Here is a 16,541-nt window from a genome sequence, read left to right on the forward strand (position 1 = left end):
TGGTGAATTCTCACACACATTCCCTTTAAATCTGAATTTTCTGTTGTTTCAGTAAAATCACTAGCTCATTTATAGCATTTTGTGTAGACTTCTAGTGAGTGCAAAAATATAACTAGATAGTCCATGGATTCTTACAGTTTTGCTGTTACATTACTCTGTTTTGCTTACTAGTGTATTGCTTGGTAAAAATGTGTAACATGTTGCATAGTATATCTTGGAAATTACTACATTGCTTTGGTACTTGGTGCAGTTAGCTTTGTGCAGTATTACTGGTCATGTAGTTCCTTTCATTCTATTATTCTTTGAACACAATTCCAGATGATCCAAGTGCTGTCTCCCTGTCTGTTTATTTTCCCCCCCTTACTTCTTTAATGGCAAACTCCTCAAGGCTGCTCGTGTTCCTTCACTTGTGATTCATTACAATCAGAAGCTTCACAAACTCTTGTTTTTACCCAGGGCACCATCTCTCACTCCATCCTGTTCCCTGAGCAGCACTTATTCATCATTTTATTTGCTTGATTATCTGTTTAGTATTTGACTCCTTGTCCTCATTGTAAGCTCAGTAAGGAGATGATTGTATCTATTATGTGGCACTGTTGTATATCCATTGCCCGCAGAGGACTAAGCATGTAGTTGGTGCTCAATAAGTATGTGTTAAATGAGGTGAATGAATATCTTTCAGACCAATTAAGTTGTGCTCCAGTGTTTCTTAAACACATGTGTGTTAATTGCCCTAAGGAAGCCTGTAAACTGTTTGAGAGTTTTCACAATTTTTAGAATTATTCCATTTTTCTCATATATTGATTTATATTTGAAACAAAGGATATACTTGATATCTTAAACAGTGTCTATTGATTTTTATATAAAGTTGGCCTTAAGATTAATGTCTGAAACCTCCCCCCCAAAAGAAAGGTCTGGATATGTTATCATGGAGTTTTCAAGTGAAACAGTTGCATAAATTTTCATGAACATTAGATCTTCAGTGCAGACAATGACACAGAAATTCTCAGTATACATGTTATCATTGCCTGAAGGCTGTTGGTGAACAGTTTTCTCTGCACAGCTTAGGAATGTGCTGTTATTTGTTAGGTAAACACAATATAGTGGGAGTTTCATTTTTACAGACTGTCATGCTCTTAATGCCTCATTAATACATTTGTGAATGTTAATATTAAAGTATTTAACTATTTTCTGATTGAATTTGAGAAACAATTCATGATTGAGTTATTGAAGAGTTTATATGTGCAAGGCACTGTCCACAGGCACATTATTCATACATAATCTGAGGTTTAAGGAGTCTGTTTTTAAGATCGGCTGACAAAAGGACAAGAGTTATAAAAAGTTTGCACATAGCATTAGGAATATTGAAGGGAAGCAGTTTTAACCAAGTAATCCACTGACGTCATGTTTATAGATGTGGGTGTTTATAGATGACCAAAGTTTCGGTAGGTGAATTGGTAAGATACCTGTGTCCCTGCTGTATATTGCTATGAAGATTTGACTTTCAAACCAAATGGAGAATAAATAAAAGAATCAAGTGATGATGATGCTAATTGATTTGTTTCTAGTGTACTTCAGTCACAAACTCAGTCCAGACCTGAAGTAGAGTGGCTGTCTATAGGCTTCTTGTACAGGCCAAAAGCAAGAACATATTCAGTTCTGTGTGAACTGACATTTTATCCCAGCCTTCTGCTGAGCTGAAGAATATTGACATTGGTGACAGACTTTCAAGGTCTGTTCACAGAGTAGTCTTTCCTCTCCTAGGCAGTGATAGCTAATGAGTGAAGAGATCATCTACCGTTTTATTTCTCTTGGGAGAAGTCTGTGCATGAGAGAAGAACACAGTTCTAGCAGTAGCTATGAAGACAAGTGGTCTATGTTTTAAATAAAAAATGATTGTAAGAGTTAGCTTAGAAATTTTCATTTTTAAAATTGACAAATCATGAAAGCCTTATTTTTAAGGCAAACTATTTAATATCCAATTTGACCTGCCTATAAACATTTGTGTATGTGAAAACCTTGATAACTAATATTAAAAGGCTATTGTGTCTGATTTTTTTGAGTGAAACCCAAGGTTGATTTTCACATTGTCATTATAAAATCAATTAAAGGAAATTGTTTCCCTATGCAATCTAATAAAACTAGCCACATTATTTAGACTGAATTTTATTCGGCTTAACTTTACTACTGAAATGCCTTAGTGAATTACTGTCCTTGGATTTATTAACTTTTTTCTCTAGTAAGCTAAATTTGTATCACATTTTAAACAGAATGCAAAGAGTCGGATCATTCATTACCATTAGATCTACTTAACTTTCCCAGCCTGTCATATTTTATTGAATGAAAGTTTGTGGGTTATGCAGTTCAGTTTGAGACCTTTATCTGTGAAAGTTTAATAGCTGACTCCAGTAAACAGTGATTTATGTAGTAGTAGATATGATTAAAGGGGAGGGTGTGTTTCTTATTGATCAAACAGTATAGTAGTGGGGATTAAGCATGTATATCACATCAACTACTCGCTGCACATATTTTACTTCTAAAATGTTTTGTTTATATAAATACCCATTTGATTAAAACCTAAGTAATTGTGACTTGAAAAAATCACAGGCAACATGCAGATTTTTTTCTTTTTTACAAGGTCTACATTACTATAAAACAATACATATATTCATCTATATATATGTGGGTTTTATGTTCTCTTATGTGAGTTTGAATTGCTGGTAACGAGAAAATTAAACTGGCATTTAATAAGGTGGCTGTGCAAAGAAAGAAATAGTGTGTAAAACACAACCAGTTTTTGCTGTGAAAGTGACTCTTCCTTGAGTTGCATAGCTGGTGACAGAAAGATGGAATCGGCCCCCATTAAAACAGAGTTTTTTTTCTTGGTAGACTTCTACATTCTGGCGGATTGAGGATGGGATCTGAACAGTAGCCAACAGTGATGGGCACAAGAATAATCTTTCCCAGTGTATTCATGGGTGTTGTGATCACAGGGCTGTTCTGATTTCTGTGCCTCTCTCTGCTTTCCTGATCTTGCTTCTGCCACTCATGTTTGCCTAGTGTGTTTTAAGCTTAGTGTTTTGCTTCTTGTGAATGAATTTGTTTAGAGATAAGCGAATAGTTTACTAAATAGGGAATTCTCCACATAACCTTTTCCTTCTCCTTACTGTTCTGCAGATGCTGATTTGAAGAACTGCCCTGGACACTGGTGAGTGGGTTGTGCAGTGCCCAATGAAGACGTGGCGTCTTGGTCTTCTCTCTTTTCTTCTCTGCACCTCTTCTATCTGAAGCACATTCGGTTTTGCTCTTTCATTTGGCTTCCTTTGACAGACTGTCAAGGACAGTGGAAGAAAAATCAGATAGACGTGTGGATCAGTGCTATTACACATGTAAGAGTTTTAGCCTCTGCTGAACCTTGAGTGCTACTCAGCAAATCCTTCCTGTCTCCTTGTCTGCTCCCTTTCTCATCTATCAAGTTCTTTGTGTTTGCATGTGCTGCTCTTTTCCTAAAAGGCTCTTTTAAACGGTTTTTTAAAATAGACGAAGCCTAGTCATCCTTCAAGTCAGGACTGGTTGCTACCTCAGTTTACTAAGCTTTGTGGTCTGCCTCTTGCTCTTCCATGTCTCCCCCACATTGTCTCTGTGAACTTCAGTGAGTTTCTTTCTTTCTGCTGTGTGTGTGTGTGTGCTGTCATTAGGTTAAACATTACATGAAATTACTGAAGGCCATATCCATTCTTCTCGAATTGTTTCTTAGTTCATTGTTTGGCATAACATTAGCAATATTCTGGATTTGTTAAGTCAATCAGTGCCTGTAAAAATGTCATCCACAAAGTGCCTCCTGCTGGAGGAACAAGAGCCACCATCTTAAAATTTGTCACAATGACTTCCTGTTTATAATTATCAATGATAGTATTAAGTGGCAAACAGATGGGAGAGTGAGGAAGTAGTTCAAATGATAATTTCCTTTCTTGCTCTCTGATAGAGTAGTAAAACACTTATAGAATATATCTCTATTTTTGAACAGAGATTTCAGGTGATAGGAGTTCATAATATCTGCAAGTAGTTCTGGCCACAGTTTGTTAGCATCTGTGTATCATCACACATGAGCTTTCTTTGTGTTTCTTTTCTGCTCTTATCACATCTTTTAATGTTACTGTCTTTTGCCTCCTGACAGTCGATATCTTCTACATGATATCTACAATGCTCTTAACACTTATTTTCATCAGCTGTCTGCCAGCTGTTATGACAACAGCTACCTTTTCTTTTGTAGTAAAAGGGTGGAGCTTTTGAGTTGACTTACAGCTTCCAATAGCTTCTCATTCTGTTCCCTTGCTGCCTTGAAACCCCAAGCCCCTGATTAAGTAAAATAGCCCAGCTGCTCTCTCTGGTTCCTACCAGGTGATTGGGAAGAGTTCTGGGTAGAATAGTGAATAATCGGATCAATTAGAGGGCAAGCTCTGGGGTGGCTGACAACCTATATCAGATAGCAGGTGTGAATTTAACCACTGCTACGTTTACATATATTAAGGATCATTAATTGATGCTTTTATTTCAAATAATCCCACAAAGTTGAAGAGCTGCTTGTATCTGGGGAGGTTTGCTTCGTTTCATCACATATTTTTGTTTTTATTTATTTAGAACTTGATACCATTTTTTTAAATAATTTTTATTTAACTTTTTACATGAGTTACTCCCAGTTTCCTCTCCCTCCTCTCCTCCCCTACCACCCCAAGCCCCCCCACTCCCCACACCATGCCCCCTTTGCTCCCCAGGGAGGGTAAGGCCTTGAATGAGGGATTTTAAGAGTCTGTCGTATCATCCCGAGCAGGGCCTAGGTCCTCCCCCATGTGTCCAGGCTGAGAGAGCATCCCTTCATGCGTAATGGGCTCCCAAAGTTCATTTGTATGCCAGGAATAAATACTGTTCTACTATCCGAGGTCCCTTAGATTGCTGAGGCCTCTTGTCTGACACCAAGGTTTGGGGGGGGGGGGAGTCTGGATCAGTTCCATGATGACCTCTCAGTCATCAGTCTGTGGTACATACGTTCCCCCTTGTTTAGGTCAGCTTCCTCTGTGGGTTTTGCCGCCGGGTCTTGATTCCTTTGCTCATCACTCCTCTTTGCAACTGGGTTCCTGGAGTTCAGTTTGGTTTTTGGCTGTGGGTATCTGCCTTTGCTTCTGCATTGACTTTAATACAGCTAAGTCTAATGCAGATTTGATTTTACTTTATCCAATGCAAAAGAGACTTACTGTTCCCCAGCTAGGATTTATAGAGCTATCATTTAACCCATTTTATAGTATAGCACTCCTTCTTTCTAATTGAGATTTCAATGTGTGTTTATATGACTGTTCATGGTTCAAAGTAGAAATTAACTCTTTTCACTATTAATAGGATTACTAATAGTACAGAATCAGCGTTCATCATATGCTTATGGGAAAGGTATTCTTCATGGTATATATATATAACCCAACATCATTTACAATGCTTACTACATTAATATATTGCCTTCCAAACAAACAATATATGTGATAATATGATGGTGTGAAGCTTTCTTTATAGAAGGAAGACACTTGTACTTACTCCTATATGCTTAAACAAAGTTCTTATGAAAATATATGCTTCCAGTACATATTAAGTAACCACTTTTTAAAGTTAATTGATCTAACCATTAATTTGGAACATATACCTTTGAGTTCTCAGACTATGTCAGGTATGAGCTACATCATGAGGGCACCGTAGTGACCACAGCACATGAAGAGATGTTCTGTGGCTACTCAATGAAGTTTTCATAAATGGGCGTCTTGAATGCTTTCTTAAATGCACACTGAGATGTATTTGTGTGATTATATGTGTAGCATTCATTCTGTAAGTATGTTTCATTCTTCAGCATTTGAACAAAGGATTGTAAAGCTTGGGCAAATAAATCATCTATATCAGTTGAGAGAGGAGTTAGAAATTATTCAAAAGGTGACTCATCTATTGTTGCAATTTGAAGTTGTTGAAACATCCACTGTTTTCAGGGGAGTTTTTTGAGCCTGTTGTACAGTCTCCCAAGTAAATCCTAGAAGTACATTCATATATCATTTAATATTTTCAATTATATAAAAGATTCTAAAGATGCATTCCCTTAGCATCAATCAGTTTATCATAATATCTTTTCTTAGATAATAAATGAAATGGTACCAAAAGCTTGAATGAACACTGATATCTATCATGTCAGGAACAATGGAAGGACAGTATATTATAGCATCTATCGAATTTGCTATTACTTCTTTTAATAGCTGAGGAAATCTAAAGTTCATGAATGGTGAATGGTTCCCTAATATCTTACCCTATCTAATGAGGTCTACTGTCTTTCAAACTTCATTGGAGTTTGCTTCCATCTTGCTATCATTTCACTCTTAACTGGATTTAAACAAAGTTGTTGAAATAGTTGTTATGAGAACTGGACTGTCCAAATAATTATTTAAACTTTACATAATGGAGGTACCCATGAGATGGCTTAAGAGATAAAGATGCTTGCAATCAGCCAGTCCTGATGACCTGAGTTCAATCCCTCAGAATCCCAAACTGGTAGAGAAACAACTCCTACAACCCATCCTATGACTGCTGCATGACTCCGTGGCACATGAGTACATACACATATGCACCACACAAATAGAATTTTAAGTGAAAATAAAATTTATAGAAAACACCAGCCTTATCCTTACAGTTGTTTCCCTAATCAGAGACTTAACAAGGAAGGAGCCAATGGCAGAAATGTTTAAATTAATAGTATTTTAAAGGCATGCAAAACTGTACAAAACAGCATGGATTGTGTTTTGGAGAAGTTTATGCTATGGACAGACTTCAGCAGGAAGAGTGTGATCCCTTGATGCGAAGCCCTTTGAATGGTGTGGTGTGGGAATTCCGTGTGTGCATGAAACACTGAGCTGAATCATACTTATTCGCCCATTCCTATGTTTCAGCGGTTAGAGCAAATGCTGTTGCCGAGTAAATTTTTTGTCACTCTTATAGATTTTCAGATTACCTTCTAAAGCAGGCTCATGGTGAGTTGTTGAAATGCTTCATTTTGGAGAGTTGCATATGACCAGACATGCCTTAAATTGAAAAGTGAAATTAAATTACTGCTTATGTAACATTTCTGTCCAGCACTGAATCTAATGTCTAGTACTTTCTGATCACTCCTCTGTGATTTTATTTCCACTGTCTTAGCCCATTTATTGTTTCTTGAAGGCAGTTTAAGAAATAAATTTCACTACAGCTTTGTCATCAGTTTGACTTACCAGAAAATGTTGAGTTAATACTAAACTGTCAATTGCCTTTGGGTGGAATTTGATAATAATCAAAACTTGACATGGCATGATTTCTTTGGGGGTCCACCATGCAAGGTATTTGTAATGTTTCTCGGCTACACTAGTGAGTCAAAATCTTAAGTGCTCTATTTGGACAACTTAAATTAGCTATTTTGTGTTTGTCTAAAAATAATCTTTCTTCTTTGAGACTCCAACCAGTTTTTCATCTGAAAGTACACCTAATCAATTTCAAAGACAAGAAAAAGAAAGCCTGATCCTGTTTGAACATTACTCCTCCTCGAAATGTTCCGAGGACTAGAATTTATTTCACAGTTGTGGCTAAGCAGGCTTCTGGGCTGAAAGGAAGGGGGATGAATAGTGTCTAAATCTACTTTAGAAGAAAGCTTGTTTATCGAGCTCCACCTCATTTTCTTTTATCTGTCAGTGGGTAAATAATAGGTAGAATTTCTTGGTTCATTGTATTGTACGTGCACAGCATACAGCGTAGCATCAGCTAACTGTAGCAATTTTCGTTCTTCATCGGCTTCTCTATTCTTTTTGAGCTCCCTTGCCCATTTCACCTTGCCTGCAGTGTGATCCAGGCAGCATTATGTACTTTGGGTAGTTAGGTTCCCTATGTCTATCTTCCCATTTACACATTCATTCTGGAAATAATGTATGGGTTTCTTTCGGCATGAGATAAGGTGAAGCTTGCTATTAGGTATAAATAGAACTTTTGGCGTTTTGAGCATCTTGGTCAGCAATTTTTTACCCTTTTTCATTCATTTATAAGGTTTCATTGTATCTTGTGGCGTTTTCCAACAATATTAGGGAATTAAACAGCAGGGAAATGTCTTTTGCAAAAGGAAGTTCTGTACTGGGTGGTTTGTGGCTCTCTATTGTATCCATGACCTTAAGAGACTCAAATTCTGGCCTGTATTGTTTCTTCAACATCTCTTCTTCTGGGGCTTTCTTTTGAAGAATCATATGGTAGCTATTCTTGTACTCCATATTACAGGAAGGAAGTGAAACAGAGAGGAAAGGGAATGTGTATTTCCAGCTGAATCAGTACCTCCCAGGAAATCCTGTGCAACACTTAAGATGATTAGCTTGGATGTCCTAATACAGCTTCACCTACCAAATGGGAGAGTGGAAGGTGTTCCTTTAGCTGAGTGTGTTGTCCATTAAATAACAAGAAGTGAGGGTTGGTTATGGTCAGTTAGTTAGCAATTGTGGTCCTTGCTCAAGTACTTGATGAGTTCTTTGGGGAAAAGTTAGGTCCAGTTTCCAGTCATGGTCATTGCTCCTGTGCTTGAAGAACATTAGTCTGATTTTGTTTCCTTATCTTTCAGATGGACAAAACAATGTCACACTCATGGTTAGCATATGAGGATTTAAGAAGAATACAATGGTTTCTTTAAATATTTTTCTTAGTATTAGGCCAAGAAAACTGCAGAAGTTTCTAGTATACATCCTAATGATGATCCACGTTGTTTTGAGAACGCCTACTTTAGTGTCTAAGAGAGGCTTTTTTTTTAACAAATGGTACCTCTGTGCCTTTTCTCTACTCTGTAATGCCTTAAAGTACAGTGCAGTCTTTTTTTTTCTTCAAGTCATGTGTACAACTAAAATGGGGTATTCATCCCTCTTTGATCAGGAGAAAGATTTGATAAAGGTATGATTAATGTCACTGAAACAATCTTTGTAACTAAAGGAGCACTCTAGGAAAGGGTGCCAGGACCTTGGACACGTGGTAGGACCATGTCCTTGTTAGAGGAACAGCTCTGTTGTCTGATCCGAGGTCCTTTAGCTCCGTTGTCTGATCTGAGGTCCTTTATGCTTCTAACGTAGTGTGATGATAACCGCTTGACTCCAGGCTTTTCACTTGCTCATGACTTCTTTTGCCGTTTGGCATCTTTATATGTAGCCTCATATGTGGCGAAATGGTCACTTTGGCAGTACTGTTACAGTTTATACTACCCTTTTCTGCTGCCTGAGATGTTCATTTGCCTTTGAGTTCCAAGAACGGTAGGTTATTCAGGTGTAACCACTTCTAGTTGATGATTCAGGCAGTGAGAGAGTTTAATGATACATTAATACAGTCGAGCATGTACACTGGTTCTTCCATGTGGCAGTATGTTACTGATATTAGAGTTCCCCAAAGTAACACCAAGAAGATCCTAACTCTGATATTTGTTAACCTTTATCCCTGAGGCAATAGTGAGCACATAACTCTTGCAAGGGCTTAGTGTACTGATCTATAAGATAGAAATATTAGCAATGCCTGTTTTGTAAGGCATATAGAGAGATATCAGGCATGTGAATTGTCAATAGTATATCTGGTGGATATAAGCGTGTCATTCTATTGTTATTACTATTATAGAAATGGGCTCAGGAAAATAAGTGATCATAGTTTCAACCAGTTGCCTCATAAAAAACAGTCCCAAATCTCATGGGTTACATAGAACACAAGTTAGTATGTTCTTATAGCATGTGCATAGAATAGCAAATATGAAGGACTTGCTATTCTGTAGTGATTGCACCGGGGGCTGGTGGCCAATGTGCTCATATGCTTTAGAGTTCAGGAGTCTGAAAGCTTCTGGAAGTTCCTTTGTTCACATGCTGGTTTCTGGGATGTGTTGATGTAAGGACCATGCTCAGGTTGAGCAGGTTAGAGTATGGACGTAAGGTCTTCCCAGGTGGTTTAGAGTTCTCCTAGCTTGACAGCTGTGTCAGGAAGAGGAAACATTTAGAGAGGTGTCATTCCAGGTGGCCACAGGAAAACTGTGTGGTATTTGATGACTTCCCTTCAGAAGACTCATAGCATCATTTCTGCCATACTTTATTTATTGGAGCATTTAGCATCCTGCTGATGGAATTAGTGGAGAACACAAAAGCTAGAGTTCATGAGGAGACTTCAGTGTCAGACACTTGGGGTTATACCAAGGTCCTTCTTCTGCTCATTGTGCAAGAATGAATGGAATAATCACCACTTAAGCTGAATTTTTTCTATAAATTACTTTGAGAAGTGTCATATCCACTATCCTGTGCTCATCTGATATGGGCAGGAAATTAATGCATTAGTGAAAGCTATAATATCAATATAGCTTTTATTCTTGTTAATCTAGGGACTGTAACCCTCAGATCTAGGATTACTCTTTTTACTTTTACTTGAAAAGTTATAGTAGGTCTCATGGGAGGGGCAGCTCTAATTTTCACTAATGTAAGTTTCTTTTCCTAATGTTGCAATGAAGAATAAGTTGCATGTTTTTAAAGTAAGTAGCACAGTATCAGACATTTAAGTCTGTTACACGTGTTCATTGACTTTAAGAAGCTGTAAACATTTTGTTATTCTTGTCACTGTATTTACTGACAGTTCATCATTACATAATCACTATGTTTTCTCTAAAGATTTGAAAAACATAGGAATTTTGATATGTTTGTTTTATTTTTGATATATTCCTTTTAATGCCAAAATTCATTATAAAGAAATATTTAAGGGATTTTAATTTTTGTATGACAGTGATTGACTGTTCTTAAGTTCTGTCTAGCAGTGAGGGTTGTAGTTATAATTCTATTCAGATGTGAGTGCCTCATTAATTTTTCAAATTGATCTTTGCTATTTATTTGGATGCTACAGCATATCATCAAACTCAGTTAATAGCTCACTTATTCACTCTGTGTTCTCGATGTTTCCTACTGGGATTCCAGTTGTCTCAAAACTTCAAGTTAATTACCTTCTTGGATGGAGTTACTGATAGTTTTGATAGTTTTTTTTATAACCCTTATATTATAGCACCAAGAGGTTTATTAAAAACTTATTGAAGACAAAAGAATAAAGTAGCATATTCACTTTTAGATGGTACACTCCTTTGTTCACTAAGACTGTTTTCTCCCTTTCTGGTTGTAACCAGTGTTAAACCACAATTGGTTGAATAACACAGTAATTCTGTTTTTGCTTGTTTTTCTTTTTATTAACTGATTGAATCAAGTGACCTCATACTGGAACATCTTGCGTGAATATGTGTCTAAATGTGGTCTGAATAGCCAGGGTAAATTTGCCTTTTGTCAATGCACTTCCACTCGGAGGGAAGTGAGAAGTGCTTCACATGTTTCTTTCATTACTCATTTCAGTCTGAGACCCTTATACTAAAATTTCTGTGAGTTAGCTTTATAAATCATTGGAGACTCTCATTGTTTCCTCAAAACATACTCAGGTCTTCAGACAGGACTCTATAGGTAATTGTTTCTGGCTGTTTGCCTAAAGGTGATTGGCAAAAATTTTGTTCGTCCTTGGCAATCAAAACCTGCCAGAATTTTGCTTTGTAGCAAAATTATGTTATGATTGTGACACATGCACAAGACTTTATTTTTCTTGTTTTATGGAGCTGGATGTACCAAACTGCTGAGATTCAGTATTTATTTGGTTCTTACTTTTGTATTTGCACAATGAATAGCACATTCATTATCTGGCTTCCTGACCATCTCAAGCCTCATGGGTGTTTACTCGGTCTACTCATTGGGGCTAAGTAACTGGTGTTGTCTCTTCAGTGGTGAACATGATGCTCATTTACTAGGAAAAAAGACAGGAAAATCTTTGCACCAAAGATTTAATTCCAAGAGGGACTATTGTCTCATTTCCAAATAGGGCAGGGAATATTTTGTGCTGTAGGTTCCCCATGGGTATTCATTAAAGCTTCCTGGCTGGGCTGCAGTGTTGATAGCTGAAAGAATGGAGAACAGATTCGTTTTTAATGGCAAAACAGTGTTTATATGATCAGTTCACTCATCTATGTGTGCCTTTAGATTGAAAAATACACACACCGTCCCAATCAACACCACTTGCCTTACAGATTGCTTGGTTTATTATAGAATTATTTTGTAATTTATAATTAAGATGAAATTTGAAAATTTGCCTTTAAATTAAAAAACTTTTATATCTGTTAGAGTTGAACAAGTTAGTCTCCAAAGACATTTGTAGCTCTAGATTGCTATGATTCTTTGAATACTTTTAGAAAATGAAGCTTCTTACTCTGTTTTAGCCCAACATAATTAAGAATGAAAGTAGTTTTTTTTAATCAATGTGTAGCATAAACCATTGAGATATATTATCAATATTAGCGGTTCTAAAAGGGAAGCTTTTCTGCCTTCAGTCCTTCCTGTTTCAACCACTGTCCAACCCCATGGTACCTTCGCCAGAGGCAGGCGATCACTTCCATTCAGAATTTTTGCACGGAATCTCAGTGGGAGAAATGTTGACTGCATCACCTTTCACTATCACTTCTAGAGGATGACCAACCAGTCTGACCTTTGATATTGGTGACAGTAGAATCTTACAATTGGAAGTCTTAGCTAGATCCAAATGCTGTATCTTAGAAACCAGAAACACGGTTTTTCTATTAAATATTCCATTCATTTAATGCAATTTTCAATATTTTAAAAGTTGATTAAGAGATATAGCAGAAAAGAGCAAAACTGAGAAGGGGAAAGAAGAGAGAGAGAGAAAGAGAGAGGGGAGAGGTTCGAGAGGAGTCAGTCTACTGATCTTTTTGCTTCACAGGATATTCAGTTGAATAGTTCACTGGTATAGGCCCCACCCCTGGGGGATTTCCACTTACTCCAAACTGCAGAGTTGTACAAGTATGAACATGCCAAACTATCATTATTCTTGGACTTTGACAAAAATTCCTTAGTAGTTAAGTAGCCACTACCATGCTTTGAAGTTCATGAACTAATTGTTATCTCCTGAATCAACATCGGGTTGACAAGCATCCAAAAATTAATTTGATCTCTTGGTCATCCACCCACCTGCTGCTCTTCACCTTGTAGTTTTCCTGTGATGCTCTGTGTGGTATGAAATGCATTGTTCTATTGCTTCACCCTCTTGAGTGATGGGATTTTAGCCATGTACCATCATGTTCAACAGAACTCTTTTGTTTTACAGCAAGTCACTTTTCATCTGTGAGTCTCCCCACTCTTTCTCTCTCCCCCCTTGCTTTTTTTCTTGCTTTGCTTTGTTCCTGCCTCAACACTGCTGTCTTCCATCATTATCTTAATTTCTAGACCTTTTCATTGCTTCTTAACATTCTGTACTTTATATAATGAAAGAATTGGATGCATAATTTGTGGGAAGTAGCTCAAATTATAGAAAAAAATATAGAGACCTACCCATTAAAAGACAAAGTTATTGCCTATCATTAGAATGACATTGTCTGTTTGCTAACTCATTTGCTGCTGGTAGGAGTCTGTGTTGATAACCCATTGTTGTTTCTCACTTCCATAAAGTTCCTTAGGTAGAAAGTTCTTTCTTAACAGATTCACAGACTGGAACACTAGGATTTCTGGAATAATCCAGCCCATTATTTTGTTAATCATCTATATATTTGATTTCTGACAGTATAATGAAAAAGGTGTGTGTGTGTGTGTGTGTGTGTGTGTGTGTGTGCGTGTGTTTTGACGTTTTGACTTTCAATCTATCATTGCTTTTGGTCCTGTGGCAGTCATCATGGTCATCATGGTAGCCATGGAGATAAAGAAGGAAGGGAGGAAGAGGAAGGATCTGGGTTACATAACCTCTTTGAAGCCACAAATACCTTCCTCTAGATATCATTATCTATAAGTTGCAGTACTTCCCCATAACTCTATTTTCATCAACAAGTTTTGGAGTCAATAAATGGACTCTGGCAAATACTCTGCATACAAAGGTTAGCACAAGGGTTCATAATCTATGGGTCCCCACCCATTTGGGAGTTGAACAACGCTTTCACTGGGGTCACATATCAGATACCCTGCATATCACATTATTTCATTATGATTCCCAACAGTAGCAAAATTATAGTTGTGAAGCAGCAAAGAAATAATTTCAAGGTTGTGGACCACAACATGAGGAACCATTTTAAAGGGTCATGGTATTAGGAAGGTTGAGAACCACTATTCTAGCACATCTGAATTGAATTCTGTGTCTTCCATTTCACAGACAACATGTCAGAAATGATCTTGTCAATTACCTTGTTGAACGTAGGTGAACTTTATCTTACCTATGCTCCTGTTATATGTATCTGATAGGTTTGGAGAAATTGTAATTATACTTACTGATAACTTTTTTATATTCTGAAAAGAAATGAAAATAGTTTTACTGTGTTTTCATAAATGTCTATTAAGAGTATTTATTTTTACAGTAGCATTACTGCTGTCCAGAGGAATAGTGAAGGGGAAATCAGATGCTCAGGTGCATGGTAGACTAACCTTTCAGGTTTGACTCAGAAATGTCACTTCTGAGGTAAATGAAATTATTTTCCCAATAACTTCATTTGAATTAACCTGTGAATCATGTAACCAAGATAGCACATAGCAACCTATAAATTCTTTGCTAAAATTATACAAGCCATCCCCTAGTAAGTTGTTACAGAAGCTTTTAAGACTAGAATTTAAATGTGTCTATGGGTAATTTGAAGATTTTGCTACTCTTTTTCTTTTGCAAGCTGAAAATGCAGTTGTCTGAAGTCACACTGCCTTCATTCTTCTACTCTCCCTCAGTCTTTTGGTACCTTCAGGGATTAACTTAATTGTCATATCTCTTTTGTATCACCTTAGAAAAGTTGTATAGTGCATAGGAATACTTTTTTTCATTTCTTTTGACTTACTTTTTTGTGATGTTTTTCAGTTGGTTGTTGTCTTTGCCTTTGTATTTTTTAACTGCCTTTTTATGCTTTGTATTATCTTAAGTTGTTAAATCATTACTCTCAAAATTCTTTATTATGCATAAGTTTGACTATTGCATTAAGTTATAAAACTGTTTTTAGTTTTTAAAATTTAGATGGTAGAGAATTTAGTACTGATTACAGAACTGACTACATTTTCAGAATCTAAGAAGAGTTTTCTTTCTTTGCACTAGTACTAAAAATTACCATCACTTTATTGTTCCTCATACATGGGCTAATACAAGTGTTTGACATTTTTAAGAATACTATTTAAAACTTTTCAAGGATTGGCTTTTTATTTTTGTATTAAATATTATGATTTAGTAAATAAAAAATTAACAGGGAAAGCACCATTTTACGTTTGCTTAGTCAATGATTCATTTTATGTTAATATTTTCAATCCATTAAATACAGTCTTGAAATACGCTGAGTTTATAAATTCTGAGGAAGACTGAGGACATCAGATATTAAAATCACACTTTAAACGCAAGGAACCAGTTAAATTTGAAGCATGTTTGACTGTCTAAAGTCTCATAGTCTGTCATTTTTTTTCTGGGTAAAGAATTTGCCTATGAAAAGTTAAATTCAATATTGCTATCACAAAGAGTATAGCATTGTTTTGATTCCCTCGTTTCTTATGCTTCAGATATAACACACATACACACACTACAAACTTTAGCATCAATCAACACATGAAAATTTATGACCATATTTTGAAGCTGAGCACAAAAGCGTTCTGAAAAATCTTAATGTATATTCCATAAATCCAATGACAAATTTTCTAAATAGTCTTAGAAGCACGTTCATTGTCAAATACATCCATTGCTTCTATTTCCCTGTATTGAATTTCTGAGGATTAAGATGTGGTATTTTTATTAAATCCATATTCCTAAGTTGACCACTGACACACTTTTCTTCCTGTGACTAATATCCTTGCAGTCCATGATAGATCACAATGTCAAGAAACTGATCTTATTCCAATATTTAGCACTATAGGCCAAAAATTTCTGTTGCTTCCAAGTTTGTAGGAGGAAAAAATTGAAGCAATGATTTAAAACCATAATGTGAGTATTTGTGATTTCTAACGAATGTTGTGTATCATTGTGTGTTTCAATTCATCCTTTAGTAACAATGTACAGGATTTTCTAGGCAGTCAATAGTGAATTGCATAGTACAGTAAAAGTAGGCTCTGGATAGTACTTTAGGGGAAAAAAAGAAAAGTATTAAAATTTAATTCCCCCAGAAGTTCACTATGTCTTTTAATCTTGAAGTAAAAGTCAACCAAAACATGATAATGTTATTATATAATCATTACCTTATATGAACTTTAAAACTAAAGATTATTTCATCCATTTTTCCTGAAATTTGAAGCATCGCTTATTTATCTTCTTATCTTATTAATATGGCTAATTACATGTCTCCAGTCAAGTGGATTTATTTCAAAACTGATTCATGCTATATTAATTCCAATAATATCCACCACCAGTATCCTCTCACTGTCATATCATTTAAGAAATTAAAATGAATGGCAAAATAGTGTTAA

General features: G+C 36.3%; 1 protein-coding gene across 24 annotated transcripts in view; it reads left to right on the forward strand.

The window, feature by feature from the left end:
• The window catches only part of Adgrl3 (adhesion G protein-coupled receptor L3), a 748,011-nt gene that overhangs the window by 43,132 nt on the left and 688,338 nt on the right, over window positions 1-16,541 (forward strand). For 22 of the 24 annotated variants that reach the window (XM_013112013.3, XM_013112010.3, XM_013112019.3 and 19 more), the window contains exon 2: window positions 3,178-3,208. The exons of 1 other annotated variant lie outside the window; for it this stretch is intronic. The gene's annotated coding sequence lies outside the window, so the exon portion shown is untranslated. Of the gene's footprint in view, window positions 1-3,177; window positions 3,209-3,230; window positions 3,390-16,541 lie in introns of those variants that run through there. One more of the 24 variants, XM_040747271.1, reaches the window with a different exon arrangement.

The sequence above is a fragment of the Mesocricetus auratus genome, unplaced genomic scaffold (genome assembly GCF_017639785.1).
Source record: "Mesocricetus auratus isolate SY011 unplaced genomic scaffold, BCM_Maur_2.0 Super-Scaffold_100006, whole genome shotgun sequence".
NCBI classification, from domain to species: Eukaryota; Metazoa; Chordata; class Mammalia; order Rodentia; family Cricetidae; genus Mesocricetus; species Mesocricetus auratus.